We start from the raw sequence: 21062 nt of genomic DNA, 5'->3' as shown, positions 1-21062 counted from the left end.
TGAACCAACCCGGCAAAACTCACAACTGGGGGCTGCTATTCTCAGGCTGGTAAGGGGCCATTGATCCTGGCCCCCCCAGCCTAAAAACAGCAGCCCGCAGCTGACCAGAAAAGACTCGTCTATTAAATCTATTCTGGAGCTTTGTCTGGTTCTTCCCACTTGCCTGTAGTGGTGGCAAGTGGGGTTAATGTCACCTTGCTATTGTAAGGTGACATTAAGTCCGGCTTAGTAATGGAGAGGTGTCAATAAGACGCCTATCCATTACTAATCCTAGAGTTATTCAAGGGTTAAATAAACACACACAATAAGAACAAAGTATTTTAATGAAAGAATACACTTCACACAGTGTTTAAAGCTTTATTATACTCCTAATTCCATATCGACGCCATCGTTCGCCTGTAAAAAATAATAAACCAACAATATCCATATCTGTCCGCCGCTCAGTTACGTCCCACGGCGTAATCCATCTCGGGGGTTAATCAGTTTACAGATGGAGCTCTGCTGCGCCGCTACAACTAGAGTTGAGCGACTTTTGGTTTTTTAGGGTCGCGTTTCGTTTCGTGAAACCCGACTTTTGCAAAAGTCGGGTCGAGCAAGATCGTCCAATTATAGGGAAAAGTCGGGGTCGTCCCAAAACACGAAACCCAATGTAAGTCAATGGGGAATAAAAGTCGGCAGTGAGACGAGGACAGGAAACACACCTACAGTGCCCATTTGAATGCCAAAAGCATCAATTCTTCTTACTTAAGCTTGTCAACCTTAATTAACTTCATAATACAAGTTACGCACTGAAAAATGGGGGTTATTTGGCTACAGACTGTGGGGGGGGAGGGCTGGCTCCAGGTTTTCATGTGCCCTGGGCGAAAGAGCGCCCCTTTAACACATACCACAACTCATCATGCTCCGATACGGCAGAGAAATAGCGGTATAGTACAATGAAAAATACTTCACTTTTTACATCTCATGACGAGGCCCATCTATTTCTCCATACAGAATCATTGGTCCTATATAATGTTTGAAACAGTATATGATGAGCTCCACATAATGCTACAGTATATGTTGGTCCCCATGGATGAAGCTTTACTGTCTTATGGGCCCAAATAATGCTCCAAACATAATGGGCCCCATTTCTAATGCTCTAGTGTATAATGGGCCCTGTAAATGCTGCTCCAGTGTCTGATGTCCACCTTTGGAATGTTCCAGTGTATGGTGGGCCCCATCTATCATTCTCAGACGGTGTTAGGCCCAGTATGGATTGCACGTGATTGCACAAAGGTTAGAAAGGGTACCGTATCCCCGGATAACATGTATGGATAGCGTACACATTCAAAATATATGTCTCAGGAGGCAGGCTCAGACGGTGTTAGGCCCAGTATGGATTGCACGTGATTGCACAAAGGTTAGAAAGGGTACCGTTTCCCCGGATAACATGTATGGATAGCGTACACATTCAAAATATGTCTATACATCAGGAGGCAGGCTCAGACGGTGTCAGGCACAGTATGGATTTGCCGGCCCAGATTACACAGCGGAGGAGCAGGGAGAGGTAAAGATTGCAAATGCTGGGGCCCTGCACAAGCAAGGGGGGCCCACTCGTGGGCGTCGGTACTGGCACTGGGCCCCTCATAGTACAGCGGTGTGTCTGACGGCGGGTGTGCACCACCACCGTCAGAGACACTTGATTGCACTATGAGGGACCCTGTGCCAGTGCCCGCGCCCAAGAGTCGGCCTACCCACCTGTCCAGGGCAACGGCACTCGCACGGTGTCGTGCGCTAGGTGGTGACCCCGGCCATGGGGGGGGAGGCAGCACAGTTAGGGAGTTTTAGAAAGTGGCATATGTTGATGTTGGACATTCAGCTGATGCAAAAGGCGAAATAGGTGAAGTACCAGGAAGAGGTGGACCAAAGCAAGCCATTTTTCTGTCACCCTATGTGTCATCAGGGGAAGGTGGGACAAAATCCTTGGAAACCCATGCGTGGTTCATTTTAATGAAGGTTAGATCATCCACATTTTGGGTTGACAGACGAGTCCTTTTTTCTGTCAGGATTGATCCAGCTGCACTGAAGACTCTTTCCGATAGCACACTTGCAGCTGGGCAAGCGAGCTCCTGTAAGGCATATTGGGCCAATTCAGGCCAGGTGTCCAGTATAGCGGACCAATAGTCAAAGGGGAATGACCTGTGTGGGAGAACATCGATATGGGAGGAAAAGTAGTTTGTAACCATAGTTGACAACTGCTGTCTCCTGTCACTTTCCATCGATGCAGTATTACCAGTTGTGTGAGCGGTATTTGAAAAATCAGTCCACAACATTGTCATGAAACCCCTGTCTCCAACGCCACTTCTGCTGTGTGCACCACGAACACCTCTGCCAAGCTGCCCCCGGCCCGTACGGCTCGTGTGAGAACCATCACCACTGCTGTGTGCTGGGAATGCCTCAAGCAACCGATTTACCAGAGTTGCTTGTTTATTAGCCAATATTAGGTCAAGGTTCTCCTGTGGCATGATGTTTTGTAATTTGCCTTTATAGCGTGGATCCAGGATGCTGGCCAACCAGTAGTCGTCATCGTTCATCATTTTGGCAATGCGGGGGTCCCTTTTTAGGATCTGCAAGGCATAATCTGACATGTGGGCCAATGTTCCCGGTGTCAATGATGCACTGCGAGTGCTGGGTGGAGGAGCACTTTCTGGCAAATCCACATCCCTCCCGTCACACACAAACCCTGTACCAGACCTTGCCACGCCAACATTTTCACTTGCCCCACGAGATGCATCCTCCTCCCCTAAGTAATCATCCCCATCATCATCCTCCTCCTCCTCTTCTTCCTCCACCTCGTCCAGGAGAGGTCCCTGAGCAGACAATGGCTGAATGTCATCAAGGATTCCCTCCTCCTCCTCTTCCTCCTCATCAACATTGGCTGCAGACGCCTGCTCCTTAAGGTGCGTCAAAGTTTGCATGAGCAGACACATAAGTGGGATGCTCATGCTTAGGATGGCATCGTCTGCGCTTACCAGCCGTGTGCATTCCTCAAAACACTGAAGGACTTTACAAAGGTCTTTCAGCTTCGACCACTGCACACCTGTCAACTCCATATCTGCTCTCAAAGTGCCTGGCCGTGTATCCTCCCACAAAAGCATTATGGCCTGCCTCTGCTCGCACAGCCGCTCCACCATGTGCAGGGTGGAGTTCCACCTTGTTGCAATGTCGATAATGAGGCGGTGGTTGGGAAGGTGGAGCAATCGCTGCAGCTTCTGCATACGAATGGAGTGTACAGGCGACCGGCGGATGTGCGCGCACAGTCTTCGCACCTTCTGGAGCAGGGCTGTTAACTCCGGATAATTTTTGAGGAAGCACTGCACCACCAGGTTCAAGGTGTGAGCCAAGCAAGGTATGTGGCTGAGTTTTGAAAGGGCTATGGCTGCCACAAAATTACGGCCGTTATCACTAACTACCTTGCCTGCCTCAAGATGTACACTGCCCAGCCATGACTCAGTTTGTCGCTTCAAGTACTCGGCCAGCACCTCGGCGGTGTGTCTGTCGCCCAAACACATCATCTGCAACACAGCCTGCTGACGCTTTCCACTAGCTGCTCGATAGGGGGACACCTCGTGTGCAACAGTGGCAGCTGCAGATGGAGTGCTCGTACGACTGCGCTCTGTGGACGAGCTTTCGCTTCTGGAGGAGGAGGAGGGTCGAACGCCTACAGCCAACTGTTTCCTATACCGTGGGCTAGGCAGCACTGTCCCACCACCGCTGTCCCCTGTGGACCCTGCATCCACCACATTAACCCAGTGCGCAGTGATGGACACGTAACGGCCCTGGCCATGCCGACTGGACCATGCATCAGTTGTGAGGTGCACCTTTCCGCTCACTGACTGCTTGAGTGCATGGACAATGCGGTCTTTCACATGATGGTGGAGGGCTGGGATGGCTTTGCGAGAGAAGTGGCGACTGGGTAGGTCATAGCGTGGTACTGCATAGGCCATGAGTTCGCGGAAAGCTGTGCTTTCCACCAACCGAAAGGGCATCATCTCAATTGAGATTAGTTTGGCAATGTGGGCGTTCAAACCCAGTGTACGCGGATGAGAGACTGAGTACTTTCTTGACCTACTCATAGTGTCTGGGAGGGTGAGCTGGACTTGAGAGCTGCATATGGTGGAAGTAGCGGTGGACAGGGCGGACTGAGAGAGGGTTGATGATGGTGATGGAGTTGGTGTTCTTTCTGATGGCCTAGAATCAGTCTTTCGTTGATATAACAGTGGGATTCCCTGACTGCTGTGGTCTTGCAACGACACCTCAACATTTGCTGCTGTGCTAACCGGTGGGCTTACAGTGGGGGAAACAATGTAGCGTTGCTGACTACCTTCGTTGTGATCAGTTGCACATGTGGCACTTGAGGTTTGGTGTTGTGTCCACGCTTGCAAGTGCATGCTGGTTAAATGTCTAAGCATGCAACTGGTATTCAAATTTTTCAGATTTTTCCCTCGGCTAAAGGTCTTTGCGCACTTCTTACAGATAACCTTGGCCTGATCATGAGGATTTTGGTCAAAAAAGTGCCACACTGCACTCTTCCTACTTTGGCAGACATTTTGCGGCCTAGCACGCTGTGATCTTTTGACCCTCTGGACAAGCTGTCCAGCAACTCTTTTGATGTTTGGAACCTGTCTTTGGAGTGCTCCGGGCCTGCCAGATAACAGCTGTTGCGATGTCGATGTCTGCTGTGGACATCTGAGCTATTAGAAGCAGCACCCTCTTCCCCCAATGGATGCCAATCTGGGTCAACAACTGGGTCATCCATCACCTCCTCTTCTATGTCATGTGCACCTTCCTCTGTGTCACCGTGTATGGTGGTATAGTGTGCGGGAAGGGGCACCTGAGTCTCATCAGGGTCAGAATCTGGCTCTGTACACTGCGAGGACAATGTAGTGCTCTGAGTGAATGTACCAGCAGAATCATCCATCAGCGGCTGTGCATCAGTGCACTCCATGTCAGATTCATCTTGGCCTGGGTAATTCACCATTTCACTTGATAATCCAGGCATGGTATGTGAAAACAGCTCCATGGAGTAATCAGTAGTATGGCCTGCGTCATCCTTCAATCTTGGTTGGGGTGAAGGACACAAGGAAAGGTGTGGTTCATGAACATGAGCCTCCAATGACGACTCAGTGCTTTTACTTTTTACAACTGAAGAAGAGGAGGCGATAGAGCTGGAGGCTGAGTCAGCAATGTAAGACAAAACTTTTTCCTGATGCTCTGGCTTTAAAAGCGGTTTGCCAACTCCTAGAAAACTAAGCGTTCGAGGCCTTATGTAGCCAGACGATGACGCAGGGTCAGCACCTCCTGCATTCGGTCCTATTTTGCTCTTGCCACTACCATCAGATCCACCACCAACACCATCATTACCAGCTGCCAACCCCCGCCCAATTCCACGGCCTCTTCCACCAGCCTTCCTCATTTTTGGTAGAAATGTAGACAAAATCCAACAAACTATATAGTAATGTAAAACAAGGTACAAGGTGTCTATAGGACAGGGGAGATTTTGAATTTCTGCAGACACTTGTGGACACTGGACACTTTTGGGTTGTGTGAGGCCCAATGAATATCTGAGCGCTATGTGACAGGCTCGATGGCACAGCTGTGACAAAAGTGACTAGAGGATAAGGGAGATTTTGAATCTCTGCACACACTTTTGGACACTGGACACTTTTGGATTGTGTGAGGCCCATTGAATATCTGAGCGCTATGTGACAGGCTCGATGGCACAGCTGTGACAAAAGTGACTAGAGGATAAGGGAGATTTTGAATCTCTGCACACACTTTTGGACACTGGACACTTTTGGATTGTGTGAGGCCCAATGAATATCTGGGCGCTATGTGACAGGCTCGATGGCACAGCTGTGACAAAAGTGACTAGAGGATAAGGGAGATTTTGAATCTCTGCACACACTTTTGGACACTGGACACTTTTGGATTGTGTGAGGCCCAATGAATATCTGAGCGCTATGTGACAGGCTCGATGGCACAGCTGTGACAAAAGTGACTAGAGGATAAGGGAGATTTTGAATCTCTGCACACACTTTTGGACACTGGATGGACACTTTTGGATTGTGTGAGGCCCACTGATATCTGAGCGCTATGTGACAGGCTCGATGGCACAGCTGTGACCAAAGTGACTAGAGGATAAGGGAGATTTTGAATCTCTGCACACACTTTTGGACACTGGACACTTTTGGATTGTGTGAGGCCCACTGATATCTGAGCGCTATGTGACAGGCTCGATGGCACAGCTGTGACCAAAGTGACTAGAGGATAAGGGAGATTTTGAATCTCTGCACACACTTTTGGACACTGGACACGTTTGGATTGTGTGAGGCCCAATGAATATCTGAGCGCTATGTGACAGGCTCGATGGCACAGCTGTGACAAAAGTGACTAGAGGATAAGGGAGATTGGATTGCTTTTAAAAAAGCAGTTTGCGGAGCAGTGGGTAAACAGCAATGCAGGAATGTCAGGAAGCCTTAGAAGGCAGCCCAACAACCAACACCACTGATACACCACTATATAGCCTCCCCTTGCACTGCACACACAGTGACTGGTGTGTTGTGCAGGCCAAATTGCTAGCAGCAGAAGCAGTTTTTTTGTCTTCTCAGCAGGACAAAAAAAAAATTGGGATTGCTTTTAAAAAAGCAGTTTGCGGAGCAGTGGGTAAACAGCAATGCAGGAATGTCAGGAAGCCTTAGAAGGCAGCCCAACAACCAACACCACTGATACACCACTATATAGCCTCCCCTTGCACTGCACACACAGTGACTGGTGTGTTGTGCAGGCCAAATCGCTAGCAGCAGAAGCAGTTTTTTTGTCTTCTTCCCTGCCTAACGCTCTCCCTACAGAATCAGCAGCAACCTCTCCCTATACTAAGATCGGCAGAAGTAAGATGGCGGTCGGCGTGCACGCCCTTTTACACCCTCTGTGACGCCCACCAAAGCAAGCCAATCACTTGCATGCCCTTCTGAAAGATGGTGGTGACCCGTGCCTATGTCATCACGTTGCCCACAGTGTCCGTGGATCCTGATTGGCTGAAAAAGAGCGCAAAACAAACTTTTGAAACGCGACTTTGGCGCATAAGTCGCCGACCTCGTGGCCGACCTCATCCTAGGGTCGAGTTTCGTTTCATGAAACCCGACTTTGCCAAAAGTCGGCGACTTTTGAATTTTTTCGACTCGTTTCGCTCAACTCTAGCTACAACTGTAACTACTGGGGAATGAATGGAAGCAGCGCACCCAGGCTCTGTGACATCACCGCTAGTTACTGAGCATGCGACGGCTGCTTCCATTCATTCCCCAGTAGTTTACAATCAGAGCTTTCAATTTAATTTTATATATATATATATATATATATATATATATACACTCACTGGCCACTTAATTAGGTACACCATGCTAGTAAGGGGTTGGACCCCCTTTTGCCTTCAGAACTGCCTCAATTCTTCGTGGCAGAGATTCAACAAGGTGCTGGAAGCATTCCTCAGAGATTTTGAACCATATTGACATGATGGCATCACACAGTTGGCGCAGATTTGTCGGCTGCACATCCCTGATGCGAATCTCCCGTTCCACCACATCCCAAAGATGCTCTATTGGATTGAGATCTGGTGACTGAGGAGGCCATTTGAGTACAGTAAACTCATTGTCATGTTCAAGAAACCAATCTGAGATGATTCGAGCTTTATGACATGGCGCATTATCCTGCTGAAAGTAGCCATCAGATGTTGGGTACATTGTGGTCATAAAGGGATGGACATGGTCAGCAACAATACTCAGGTAGGCTGTGGCGTTGCAACGATGCTCAATTGGTACCAAGGGGCCCAAAGAGTGCCCAGAAAAAATTCCCCACACCATGACACCACCACCACCAGCCTGAACCGTTGATACAAGGCAGGATGGATCCATGCTTTCATGTTGTTTACGCCAAATTCTGACCCTACCATCCGAATGTTGCAGCAGAAATCGAGACTCATCAGACCAGGCAACGTTTTTCCAATCTTCTACTGTCCAATTTCGATGAGCTTGTGCAAATTGTAGCCTCAGTTTCCTGTTCTTAGCTGAGAGGAGTGGTACCCAGTGTGGTCTTCTGCTGCTGTAGCCCATCTGCCTCAAAGTTCGACGCACTGTGCGTTCAGAGATGCTCTTCTGCCTACCTTGGTTGTAACGGGTGGCAATTTGAGTCACTGTTGCCTTTCTATCAGCTCGAACCAGTCTGCCCATTCTCCTCTGACCTCTGGCATCAACATGGCATTTCCGGCCACAGAACTGCCGCTCACTGGATTTTTTTTCTTTTTCGGACCATTCTCTGTAAACCCTAGAGATGGTTGTGCGTGAAAATCCCAGTAGATCAGCAGTTTCTGAAATTCTCAGACCAGCCCTTCTGGCACCAACAATCATGCCACGTTCAAAGGCACTCAAATCACCTTTCTTCCCCATACTGATGCTCGGTTTGAACTGCAGGAGATTGTCTTGACCATGTCTACATGCCTAAATGCACTGAGTTGCCGCCATGTGATTGGCTGATTAGAAATTAAGTCTTAACACACAGTTGGACAGGTGTACCTAATAAAGTGGCCAGTGAGTGTATATATATAGATTAAATGTATGTATATGTGTTATCACCAACCAATCACTAAGCATCTTTCATTTCACCAGAGCTGTTTAAAAGAAGGTGAGCTGTGATTGGTTGCTATAAGCAACAGTTTTCCCACTCAAAAACACCTCAGCATGGTGGGAGAAATCTAGCATCCCTGGAAACATAAGCTCCCAGCCATTGTCTGCCCCCCAGAAAGGAGCAGAGAGCACATGACAGAAATGAATCACCCCCTCCCGTGCGCATATACCAATCACACATCCTCCATCCCATAGGCACATCTTCCCTCTTAAAGGGATCTCCGGTATGGAAGTTAGGGCAGATCCCTCAGCACTCTGATACTCACCCCAAGCCTCTCTTAAAGGGATCATTGGTATGGAAGTTACGGCAAATCCATCCTGCGCTTTGGTTCTGACCCCAGGCCTCTCTTAAAGGGATCCCTGGTATGGAAGTTAGGGCAATTCCACTCAGCGTTCTGGTTCTGACCCCAGGCTCTCAAAGGGATCCCCGGTATGGAAGTCAGGGCAATTGCCTTCAAATGCTCTGGTACTGACCCCAGGCTCTCTTAAAGGGATCCCCGGTATGGAAGTTAGGACTGTTCCACTCAGCGCTGTGGTTCTGACCCCAGGATTCTATTAAAGAGATCATCAGTGTGTGTGTGTGTATGTGTGTGTGTATATATATATATATATATATATATATATTTATTTATTATAATGTATGTATTGCATAGATAGAAGAAAGGCTGGCAATTCATGTGCCGTGTTCTGTAAAATCACTGCAGGAGCCGACTGGATAGAAGAGATGGATTGTATACAGTAAATACAAATAGAATAGGTAGATATATGTAGAGATATAGATGTCAGTGACAAGTACAATGTGTGTGCAATACATGGGCAATACCCATGGAGCTTCCCAGGCTATTAACATCAGCTCACAACTGTATACTGAGCCTTCACTGGCTATTAAAATGGGGGACCTCCCAAAAAAATGATGTGGGGTCCCCCTATAATTAACCAGAAAAGGCTATGCAGACAGCTGTGGGCTGATATTAATAGCCTAGTAAGGTGCAGTGGATACTGCCCCCCCGACCCCAGCTAAAAACATCTGCTTTCAGCCGCTCCAGAAAAGGTGCATCTCTAAGATGCGCCAATTCTGGCACTTAGCCTCGCTCTTCACACTTGCCCTGTAGCGGTGGCAAGAGGGGTAATAATTGGGGGTTGATGTCACCATTGTATTGTCTGGTGACATCAAGCCCCGAGGTTAGTAATGGAGAGGCGTTAATACGACGCCAACATTGGTTGGAGAAAGCTGGACTCCGAGACAGCACAGAAGGCACTAATCATAGCAGCACAAGAACAAGCACTAAGTACCAGATCCATAGAAGCAGGATTATACCACACAAGACAAGACCAAAGGTGCAAACTATGCAAAGAAACCTCAGAAACCGTCCAACACATAGTGTCAGAATGCAAAATGCAAGCAGGAACAGCATATACTGAATGCCACAACCAAGTAGCAGGAATTGTATACAGGAACATCTGCACAGCATATGTGCTAAGTCCTCCTAAGTCTAGGTAGGAGACCCCAGAAAAATTGATGGAGAATGGAAAGGGCTAAAATCCTGTGGGTCCTCAATATCCAGACGGATAAGCAGGTGTTGGCTAACCAACCAGAAATTGTCATAGTAGACAAGGATCAGAAGACAGCATTGATAGATGTGGCAGCGCCAAGTGACGGCAACATCAGAAAGAAGGAATATGAGAAATACCAGGGCCTCAAAGGAGAACTGGAGATGTGGAAGGTGAAGGCAACAGTGATTCCAGTGGTGACAGGAGCACTTGGAGCAGTGACCCCTAAGTTGGAAGAATTGCTACAACAGATCCCAGGAGCAACATCTGAGCTCTCTGTCCAGAAATGCGCAATACTGGGAACAACTAAGATCCTGCGCAGAACCCTGGTAGAGGACCCGAGAATAAGAAAGGGCAACAAGGACCACCCCCAGTGGGGGGTGAGAAGGAAGTTTTTTTACGTGTATATTTATTATTTTAGCGTCATTTATTCTATGACGCTTTACATATGAGGAGGGGTGTACATAATAAAAAACAAGTACAGTAATCTTAAACCACACAGGTCACGACTGGTACTGGAGGAAAGAGGACCCTGCCCATGAGGGCTCACGTTCTACAAGGGATGGGTGAGGATACAGTATGTGAGGGCAGGGCTGGTCGTGCAGTGGTTTGGTGGTTCAGTGGTTACTGCAGGTTGTAGGCTTGTCTGATGAGATAGGTCTTCAGGTTCCTTTTGAAGGTTTCCACAGTAGGTGAGAGTCTGATATGTTGTGGTAGAGAGTTCCAGAGTAGGAGAGATGCACGGGAGAAATCTTGTATGCGATTGTGGGACGAGGAGATAAGAGGAGAGTCGAGAATAATAATAATCTTTATTTTTATATAGCGCTAACAAATTCCGCAGCGCTTTACAGTTGGCACACATTAGCATCTCTGTCCCCGAAGGGCTCACAATCTAAATTCCCTATCAGTATGTCTTTGGAATGTGGGGGGAAACCGAAGTACCTGGAGGAAACCCACGCAAACACGGGGAGAACATACAAACTCCTTGCAGATGTTGTCCTTGGTTGGATTTGCAAGGCTGCAGCGCTAAACACTGAGCCACCGTGCCGCCCTAAGAGAAGGAGATCTTGTGAGTTTGTGTGCAGGTAAGTACCGGGAGATGAGGTTACAGATGTATGAAGAGCACAGGTTGTGGATGGCTTTGTATGTCATTGTTAGGGTTTTGAACTGGATTCTTTGAGTAATGGGGATCCAGTGCAGGGATTGACAGAGGGGGTAGGCTGGAGAATAGCAGAGGGACAGGTCAATTAGTCCGGCAGTGGAGTTTAGAATAGATTGGAGGGGTGCGAGAGTGTTAGAGGGGAGGCCACAGAGCAGGAGGTAGCAGTAGTCAAGGCAGGAGATGATGAGGGCATGGACTAGGGTTTTTGCAGATTCTTGGTTGAGGAATGTACGGGAAATATTTTTTGAGTTGAAGTCGGCAGGATGTGGAGAGGGCTTGGGTATGTGGTTTGAAGGAGAGATCAGAGTCAAGGATTACCCCAAGGCAGCAAGCTAGTGGGACTGGGGAGAGTGAGCAGCCATTTACTTTAATGGATATGTCCATTGGGGGGGGTAGAGTGAGATGGGGAAAAGATGACTAAATATATATATATATATATATATATAATGGTCATGTGTTAATATACACTTACATTGTGCATACACATTAACTTACTTTCTCAGTTCAGACACCAGTTTTTTATTCATTACCCAGACACATTTCTTGCACAGGGGCCCCAAGCTGTCAGTGTCCACCTCTGGGGAGGACATAATGTTAGAGACAGAATCCATCATATTTTGTAGTGATGCTGGGGTTTTGTAAGTAGAAGTTGTGTAAAACTGGGTGTTGTCACCATAGAAATGGTACTGAAAACCAAATCTATTGATTTGTCAAAAAATTGGTGTATAGAGAAAAGAGAAGGAAGCCTAGAACTAAACCCTGAAGAACCCCAATAGCAAGGGCAAAAAGAGAGGAAGAAGGGCTGGCAAATGAAACACTGATGGGGCTGGCAAATGAAACACTGATGGGGCTGTCAGAGAGGTAAAAAGAGAACCAAAAGAGAGAGGTATGCCTGAGACGAATACAGCAAAGCACAGTGAGGAGTAGCAGGTGATCCACAGTGTCAAATGTTGCGAAGACATCCAGGAGAATCAGAAGGGACTAGTGACCATTAGATTTAGCCATTGTAAGAGCAGAAACCGAATTGTAAATGGTCAAAGAAGAAATTTGTTTGAATGAAACCGAATTAGACAAGAGTAGACCAAGCATCTATGATATCCTCACTCTCATCAGTGGGGACATTACCATCCCAACTCTCCCCATCTGACACTCATCTTCTATCTCTAACCTCCTCTCTAGGCCTTTTACAGCTAACTAAGTCTCCTACACTAAAAGATGAGATTATGCTGGACCTGTTCATCTCCTGGCTCTGATCAGTGTATAATTTTACTAACTTCCTGCTCCTACTCTCTGACCACAACCCTCTTGTTCTCTGCCATGAACAATTGCTCCACTCAGGATATCCATGCTTGCCACATTTACAGAAATCTACATGCCAGTGTAAGGGTCGACCAGGACCGTAGTCGTGGGCGAGGACTCCGGGGCAACAGAGTCCTGGCCTCCCCTCATATAGACATGACAGTTTTCAGTCAGCATACCTGTCGCTTTCTCCAGCTCCACCTCAGGGCTTTCTGTTATGCGCTGCACATTCTGCTCAGACGATGTGGAACAAACAGAGTCTCAGTCCTGTTCAGTACTTGAACAATCGACTTTACTGTTTCCTTTACACAGCACATGCAAATTGACTCCAGCATCAGGGTTGGCAATGGACACTTTCTCCTCGGTCCCTGTCTTTTCCTCTCTCCCACTAAGCTCGCTTCCAGGACGGACCGTGCTCTCAGGTCTTTCAGCATCAACTCTTCTCAGTCTTACTCCAGTAGGGGACTCTCTTAACTTTTTAGCCCCGGTCTCAAGAACATCCACAGATGAAATAAGCCGCCACATTGAGTGACCTGCCCGTACTGCTTAGTCTTCTGGCAACTGCAGACCCACTAATTCTGCACTGTCAGCACTTCTCCTGGTGTTACTCCCCGATGAGATACAGGCCCGAATTCTGTATGACTGGGCTCTTGACTTTAACGTTATGGAGCCAACAGCCCTGTCAGGGCACTCCCGCCCAACTGATTCAAATTCCAGATGCTCCCTGGCTTAACAGCTTTTAGCCCCTCCTACTTTAACTATTTATAAGCTGAGCATCTCTAACCCCATCTAGTGGGCAAACTAGGGTACTACACTTTCCCTATTTATATAACAGTGTCCAATGTTAAATACATATAACATATACAATAAATAGACATTTACATGGCATGTACAATAAATATGAATACCGTTAAAGGGAAAGGCTACATAACATCCGACATTAAATATATATATATATACACACACGTATATATCTGTACACATACGGACACTCCTTTGTGTCCCTTACACCAGCAAGACCCAGCAATTTATGAAGCATTTGCATTCATTGTTGATCCCAATTTCCTCCTTTTTATGTCCCAACTCAACTTTGAGACGTTTTAAAAGAACACTTAATGAAGCTATACCCCATACACACAGAACACCCCTGTGCGCTTTGTAAGGTCAAGCAGGAGATAAACGGTGTTTAATATGAGAAATACTCCATGCAGGGAGGTATGGGGGGGCTTGAGGTTCAGGAAGAGAACAAAAGTTAAAAAAATGGGTAACCTTATCAGTCTGATGTTTTCAGAGGATAGAGGCTTTGAGATCCCGCGGTGGTGTCGTAGGAGACGTGTGAAGTCTTTGGCCTGGTCCTGGAGGAACGTGAGGCACTGTCTCCTGACTGTCGTGATGTATCCTGGCTCTCCTAGGCGTAGTCTTGTGGTGCCGGGGCAAAGTGTGCACGTAGGAGGTGTCGGTGCAAAAGGATGGAGATCAGCGTGGGAACTGGGAATATCCTGGCAGTCAGGCCTACAGCGTGCACCGTTGTCAGGCAGCGGTACAGTACGGGACATCTCCCCAGTGTCGGAGGTGAGAGAGCCCAAAGTCACGCGCTGCTCGCAGCTCGGCTGCGCGTGTGTCATCAGTCGGCAAAGTGGCCTGGTCTCCTGGCGTCGTGCTGTGGAGAGTGAGTCATCCTCCTGCTGCGCACGCTGTCTTCCCACCAAAGAGCGTGTTTTGGTGTGCTCTGCCCCTTTTATAATGGACCCGCTCCCCTGTAGTCAAGTGCAAAGATCTGTCCCAGTCAGAAAGTCCTTCCCCCTGGCAACAATGGTGACAGCGCCAATCGTTCCGGCCCTGATACTAGAGAGGTACCACTAGCCTAGTCCATCTCCCTACACTTCCCCTCTACTTTTGCACACCATACCACAGGCGAGGGTTCTAGTAAAACACATGGATTATCTTTTCTTTTTGGACAATCTGCCACAAAACAAATTGATCGTGATTGTAACGATTGGGGGGTATTCCAGCTATGGCTCGATCGGAGTGCCGTAAGTCAGAAGGAGTAGTTGAGTCCCCTGGAGTGGTCGAGTCCGGTTGCATAAGAGCGGGTGATGAGGTGTCGGCTCCTACTGGAGCAATTTCTTTGAGGACTTCAGGTGCTTGTTCCTCCCGTAAATCTTCGGCTGGCGGGTCAGTCATCTTCCTCTTCATATTCTACTACAACTGGTGGGGATATTTCAGGAGCACCTGGAATCCCTTCCTGTTGAATAGGATCTTTTGATAGACAGGGATGAAGCATATTCCGGTGGACCACCCGAGTAGCGAGACCCTTCCATTCTTCGGGCTGAATTTCATACACAGGACCTTCAGAATTGATTCGCCGTTTTATCCGATACGGATTTGTCTCCCACCGATTCTCCAGTTTGTTGCAACGGCGTTTTTCTCGCACTAATACACGATCACCAACTTGGAGATCTGTCCCCCGTAACGGAGCTCGTTTGGCAAGCTCTAACTGTTGAAGTTTGGTCTGCACTAGGCAATGCAAAGTCTGTAAATGATGACGATGTTCTTGGATCCAGGTGGACACATCTGTCCACGGGTAGCCCTCCTCTGGGTACAGCTGTAACTGGGTGATCTCTTTTCCTGCACGACCAAACATCAAAGTATATGGGGTATATACGCGGTGGTCCGGTGTACCCGATTGTTGTACACCCAGACTAATTCTGCTACGTACTCCGGTCCTCCTCCAGAGTTCACAGCCTTTGAATTAACGTGCAGTTGAACCGTTCACAGCCTCCATTACCCTGAGGGTGGTACGGCTTGGTGCGAGACTTCTCAATTTGGTAGATATGGTGTAGTTCTTCTGTCACTTTTCCTAGGAAGCAGGCCCCCTGGTCCAAATGGATACGCTTCAGGCACCCGTAGACCTGAATGGAGTTTTTGCAGATGGCATGGGTGGTGGATTCCGCAGTTTGATCTCGAGTCGGAGTCACGACGGCGAAGTAGTTCACCATTACCAGACAATATTCGTACCCCTCATGAGCTGGCCCGATGGTCAGATAGTCTATCATTAATAGTTCCAGAGGGGCAGATAATACTATAGTTTGTATGGGGGCTCTCTGTTCTGGTGGTTTGGCTAGCTCACAAGTTTTGCAGAGCCGACAAGTCTCTTCCACTACAGCCTTCAGCCGAGGATGGTAAATAAACCTTTGCAACCACTGGAGGGTCTTCTCCTGACCAAAATGTGCTCCCCTTTCATGGGCCTTGGTGGCCACCTTTAATAGTAGTGTCTCGGGAATTACCATCTGCCAGGGGACTCCTAATTCTTTCTGTAATTGAACTTTTCTGTATAACAAGCCATTCTTCATCTGGAGACGTTCCCACTGCTGAAGAACCCGTAGGGTCTCTGGAGAGAAAGCATTTCCTTCTTCTAGACTGGGTAGTCTCTTTGACATCACCCACTGTCTCATTAGAGCTAGTTCCCCATTTTCCTGTTGTAAACGGACCCACTCATCACGTGTCCGCCTCAAGATGCCTTTCTGATCCAGTACTTTCACCTGCTCCTGCGTAGCCACCACCGCCCTGGCAGAATTTTGGAATTTGGGGGTTTCCTCGACTTCTAGTTCCTCATTCCTACTTCGACCAGGTTTTGCATGTTTCACCCTGGATAAGGCGTCAGCCTTAGTATTTTCAGCTCCTCATTTGTAGGCGATTTTATATCGAAACTTTGCCATTCTAGCAACCCTTTGTTGTTCCAAAGCTCCCAGCTTCGCATTTTCAAGATATGCCAGTGGGTTGTTGTCAGTATGCATCAATACTTCAGACCCAGACAGGTACTCAGCAAACCTCTCCGTCATAGCCCACATCAACGCCAGCAGCTCTAGCTTAAAGGAACTGTAGTTGCCCGGATTTCGTTCTGAATCATGAACAGAACCGACTTGCATAAGCGATCAACTTCACTCTCCCATCCTGTATCTGTGACAACACAGCCCCAAGAACATGTAGGCTCCCCTCAGTGTGGAGAATGACCGGTTGCGAAACGTCCGCATAAGTTAATACCGGGGCCTCTGTCAGTGCCTTCTTCAGATCCTGAAAGGAATTTTCCTGTTGCTCTCCCCAACAGATGGTTCGATTCTTTGCGACTGAGGCACTCCCTTCAAGAGTTCCAGCAGAGGGTTCTGTTGTGAATACCCTTGCTCGGATTTCTGAGCTGGAGCTCCCTCTGGTGGTTACTGGGAGTAGTGGAGCTGGCCAGTCTGATGGAAGTTTGCCACCTGATGATGATGATTGGGAATCTGGGATTGCTGGCTGGGAGCATATGAGTGAGCAGGCTTCCCTTGGTGGTTGCTGGTGATTTTCTCCTTGTGCATTTTGAGCTCTTCAGTCTCCTGCCTGATCTGCATGGTTTAGTTAAGTTATTCTTTTGCTAATCCTTTGCATCTAATCTGGTTGTGCCTTTTTTTTGCTTTCTGCTTGGTTGCGAGGGTTCAGCGTACTCCCTGCTGGGGGCAGCGCTGGGCCCCGCTCCATAAGTTACAGCTTGTGCCAGTTTGTTCAGTCCCCTGTTATATTAGTATCTTTTGCTTTGCTTCCAGTTCACACCAGAGTGCTGATCTAGCGGGGGTGAGGTCGTGTGGCCTCAGGTTTTTTGTATATCAGATGTGTTGGATTTTTTAGGGTTTTTGCTTAATTGCAGACAGTATTTTTTCTGTCCTATCTAGACAGTTTGGGCCCCCATCCTTTGCTCAGTCTATTTTCTGCCTATGTTGGTGTCTCATCGATATATGTGTATAGGGGCTGTCTATTCCTTTTGGGATCTGCTCCGGGGCAGTTTAGATTTCACCTTTCTGGCTTTAGGCTTAGTTAGTTCTCCGGCTGTGTCGAAGGCGTCTAGGGCATCGTAGAAACGCTCCACGGCTACTGCTAGTTGTGTTGTTAGGATCAGGGGTCTGCAATCCGCTGAGTTACCAACCTCTCTGGTTTCCTGGTGGCTTAGCCCAGGGTTTCCCAACTCCAGTCCTCAAGGCACACCAACAGATCATGTTTTCAGGATTTCCTTAGTATTGCTCAGGTGATAATTGCTTCACCTGTGCAATACAAAGGAAATCCTGAAAACATGATCTGTTGGTGTGCCTTGAGGACTGGAGTTGGGAAACCCTGGCTTAGCCTGTTCCTGCCATCCTCCTCGGTGACCCATTCATAACAGGGTTCGTTATGCGGGCAAAATTTTTCACAAAATACCGGTAATACCCGGTCAGTCCCAAGAAGGCTCGGACGTCTTTCACCATCTCCGTTGTGTGCCAGTCCTGCATCACAACAATTTTTTCTCAAGATGGCTTTACTCCTTCAGCAGAGACAACATGGCCCAGGTACTCAATTTGGGTGCAGAACAAATGAAATTTCTGAGGTTTCACCTTTAGTCCGTGTCTCTGAAGACGGCTTAGCACCTGTAAGTGCGTGATGATGGCTAGGGAGAATGACTGAAGGAGATGTGAGAGAATAGTATCAGGGGTGCAGGTAGTAGGGTGAGAAGATGCAAGGAACCTGTTAGGCATTGGGTTCCTGGCGCTGCACAGCTGGAATCCCGAGCTTTGCCTTCGGCGGTCTCCCATTCCTCTCCAGCCGCAGTGGAGCCTGCTCAGCAGACTCGTTGATCACGGCGCTCTGCTCACACCAGCACTGTGGGTTTGGTTGCTGCTGCCACCTCTAGTCCAGCTATGGCAACGCATGCTGGTCAGCAGCGAATGATTCCAGGGACTAAGTCCTCCTTTCGGTCCACTGGGCATGCCCGTGGGACGATCTCCCATTGGAGATCGGAGGTCACATGTTCAGGTCCTTTTCCAGCTCGGATTGGACCATCAGGAAGGTCCCGGAAGGACGCGGCTATAAAGGGTTTGCATGGCCGCCCCGCCATGCGCTATGATAGACATTGAGTCTTTTGCTTTAGTGGTGTGTCTGAAGATGGATGTATGATTCTGGTGACTGACTCATTATGATCTCCCTTCCTTGGTTGTGTATGGGTTAGGGTCTTAGAGTTAGTCCCAGCAGCTAGCACTAGTACAGCTTAGCGCCGCAGTGCAGTTAGCTCAGGTTCCATTAGCGCCAGTGGGCATCAGACAGTGCAGACACCACATCTCCGCAGTTACCACAGAGGCTATCTGTGCAGCGCCGTGCGCAGTTACTAGCGCTTTCCAGTGCGGTCCTTACACTGGTTAGTGGCGACCGCCAGGGTAGTTGTAGCATCCGCTCTGTGCGGTGTACTACTCCCACTCTTGTCCTGTGATGCTTAACAGGGCACGGTTATATGTGGTAACAGAGTCCGCTCTTGCAAGCACCGGGTAAGTGGTTGCCCGCCGATGTCTGGCTTCCACCTGTGTTATTGTATCCGTCATTGTCTAGCAGCAGTTTCCATCTCTGCATGGTGGACCCTGGGCTGCGAACGCTCCATATACCATCTTCTTTATCTGGTGCGTTCCGCTAGCCCTTAACAGAACCTGATAACTACTTCTCCCAGTTCAACGATGGAAAGTGAGCTTGATGAAGTTTTTTTTCGAAGAAATAAGTGGCCTGATTGTCAGTGATGAAGCTGATTATAGCAGTCTGTAATTTAGGACTGAGGAGAGTGTGAAAAGTGACAGAGTCAATTTAGATTGTTAGATAATGATGTCATGGGGTTGTGAAGTATTTTTGTTTGGAGAGGTGAAAGGTAGAGTTATATATATTGAACATAACCTTATAATGATGAAGTCTTCAGCAAAAAGATTCTCTCCATAGATATTTGACACACCTAGAGCACCACTGGAGAAAATGTGTTTGTAGGGTGATCAAGGGTTGTTCTGTTTACAGCCGATTGGTAAATAAAACTTAACATTTATTATATAATATTAAAAACTTGTAAAGTGCCAAGTAGTGCCAAAAGTGCTCGTGCTATAGTGCAAATAAAATAGCAACCTGTGCTATATCATGATTTCATACACCGATGCCTGTATCCGTGCTCTCATTTGGGGGGGGGGTCCCAGCCTCAGTATACCCTGGCGTCTCTGCCTTTACTGAGTGGCCTCTATCCAGGATAATGTCTACCAATGTGTTTCATCATCTTTAGATTCATCAGGGGAGTTGTAACATTTCTCATCTAGTATGAGACATAACGCGCAGATTACCTATTTTACTTGCCTTAAATACATTCAAACACCCCACGGTTAAGCGTCTGTTTCCGGACGCCACGTCCTTCTCTTCGGGCTTGTGGAGTGCATAGGTTCCATCAGTGAACCGCAAGTATCAATGCCTGTGCTTGTCACACTTCTGGTTTCTAAAGTGCAACACCGTCCTCCTGGAACATGATCTAGCTGTGTCCTTAGCAACCTTATGCTGTACACAGATACCACATAACCAACGGTTATTCCGCAATGCCGTTGTAATCAGGAAGTGACAACCACATATTGGTCCACATAATTAAGTGTATTTAATTGCCATACATCCTTTGGGGAACCAATCCATCTATTTCAAATAAGCAAGTCATATGTTGCTAAAAAAAGCCCTTTATGGAGACATTTTCAAGGATTCTGAAATCCAAATTAATTATACACTTTAATCATGGAACTAAAGCTATCAGTAGACATATCTCAAAGAGAATCCAATATTTCAGAAGATTAAAATTTGGAAGAATCAATGTTATTTGCATGCTGATAATGGGACACGACGGACCTTCCTAATGTTTTTGGAAAGATAGCAAGGGTGCTCTCTAAATCTCTCCCTGTTCTTCCCTAACTAGATGTTCCCTATCTCACGCGGAGGTTGGCACTCTAGAACCTGCGCAGTGGTGCCCCCACTCAATGGTGGCTCTCCCTACTCTAATTGACCCTATATGAACACTCCCTACAAGAAGGAAAAATAGGTAAGCTGTTCGTTGAGTCCTTAGGGTTCACTGTTTGCAGGCAGAAAATCTAGAAGGTTTCTCTTTGGAGGATGTGTTTATCCCAGTCCCCTCCCCTTTGATTTTTGAAAATCTTTTCTATTCCCATGAAACTAATGGCCTTCAAATCTCCATTATGGGCATTGTTTATGTGGTTCGCCACTGGAGTATCTCTTTTATTAATGGTATCTCTGTGATGTTCTCCTACTCTTTTCCTAAGTTCTCTCCTAGTCTTGCCTATGTACTCTAGGCCACATGTACATGTCATCTTGTATACAATTCCTACTGATACAGTTGATGAATTGATTAATGGAGTATGTTTTTCCTGTAACATTACTCGTGAATTCCTTCCCTTGTAAAATTGATACACAATATTTACAGTTACCACATTTATAACATCCTTTGGGTTGGTTTCACAACCATGTGGTATTTGTGG

Source organism: Dendrobates tinctorius, unplaced genomic scaffold (genome assembly GCF_039654945.1).
Source record: "Dendrobates tinctorius isolate UK_male_01 unplaced genomic scaffold, ASM3965494v1 ptg000081l, whole genome shotgun sequence".
Lineage (NCBI taxonomy): Eukaryota > Metazoa > Chordata > Amphibia > Anura > Dendrobatidae > Dendrobates > Dendrobates tinctorius.
The sequence above is the reverse complement of the archived record's forward strand: the minus strand, read 5'-3'. Positions refer to the sequence as shown.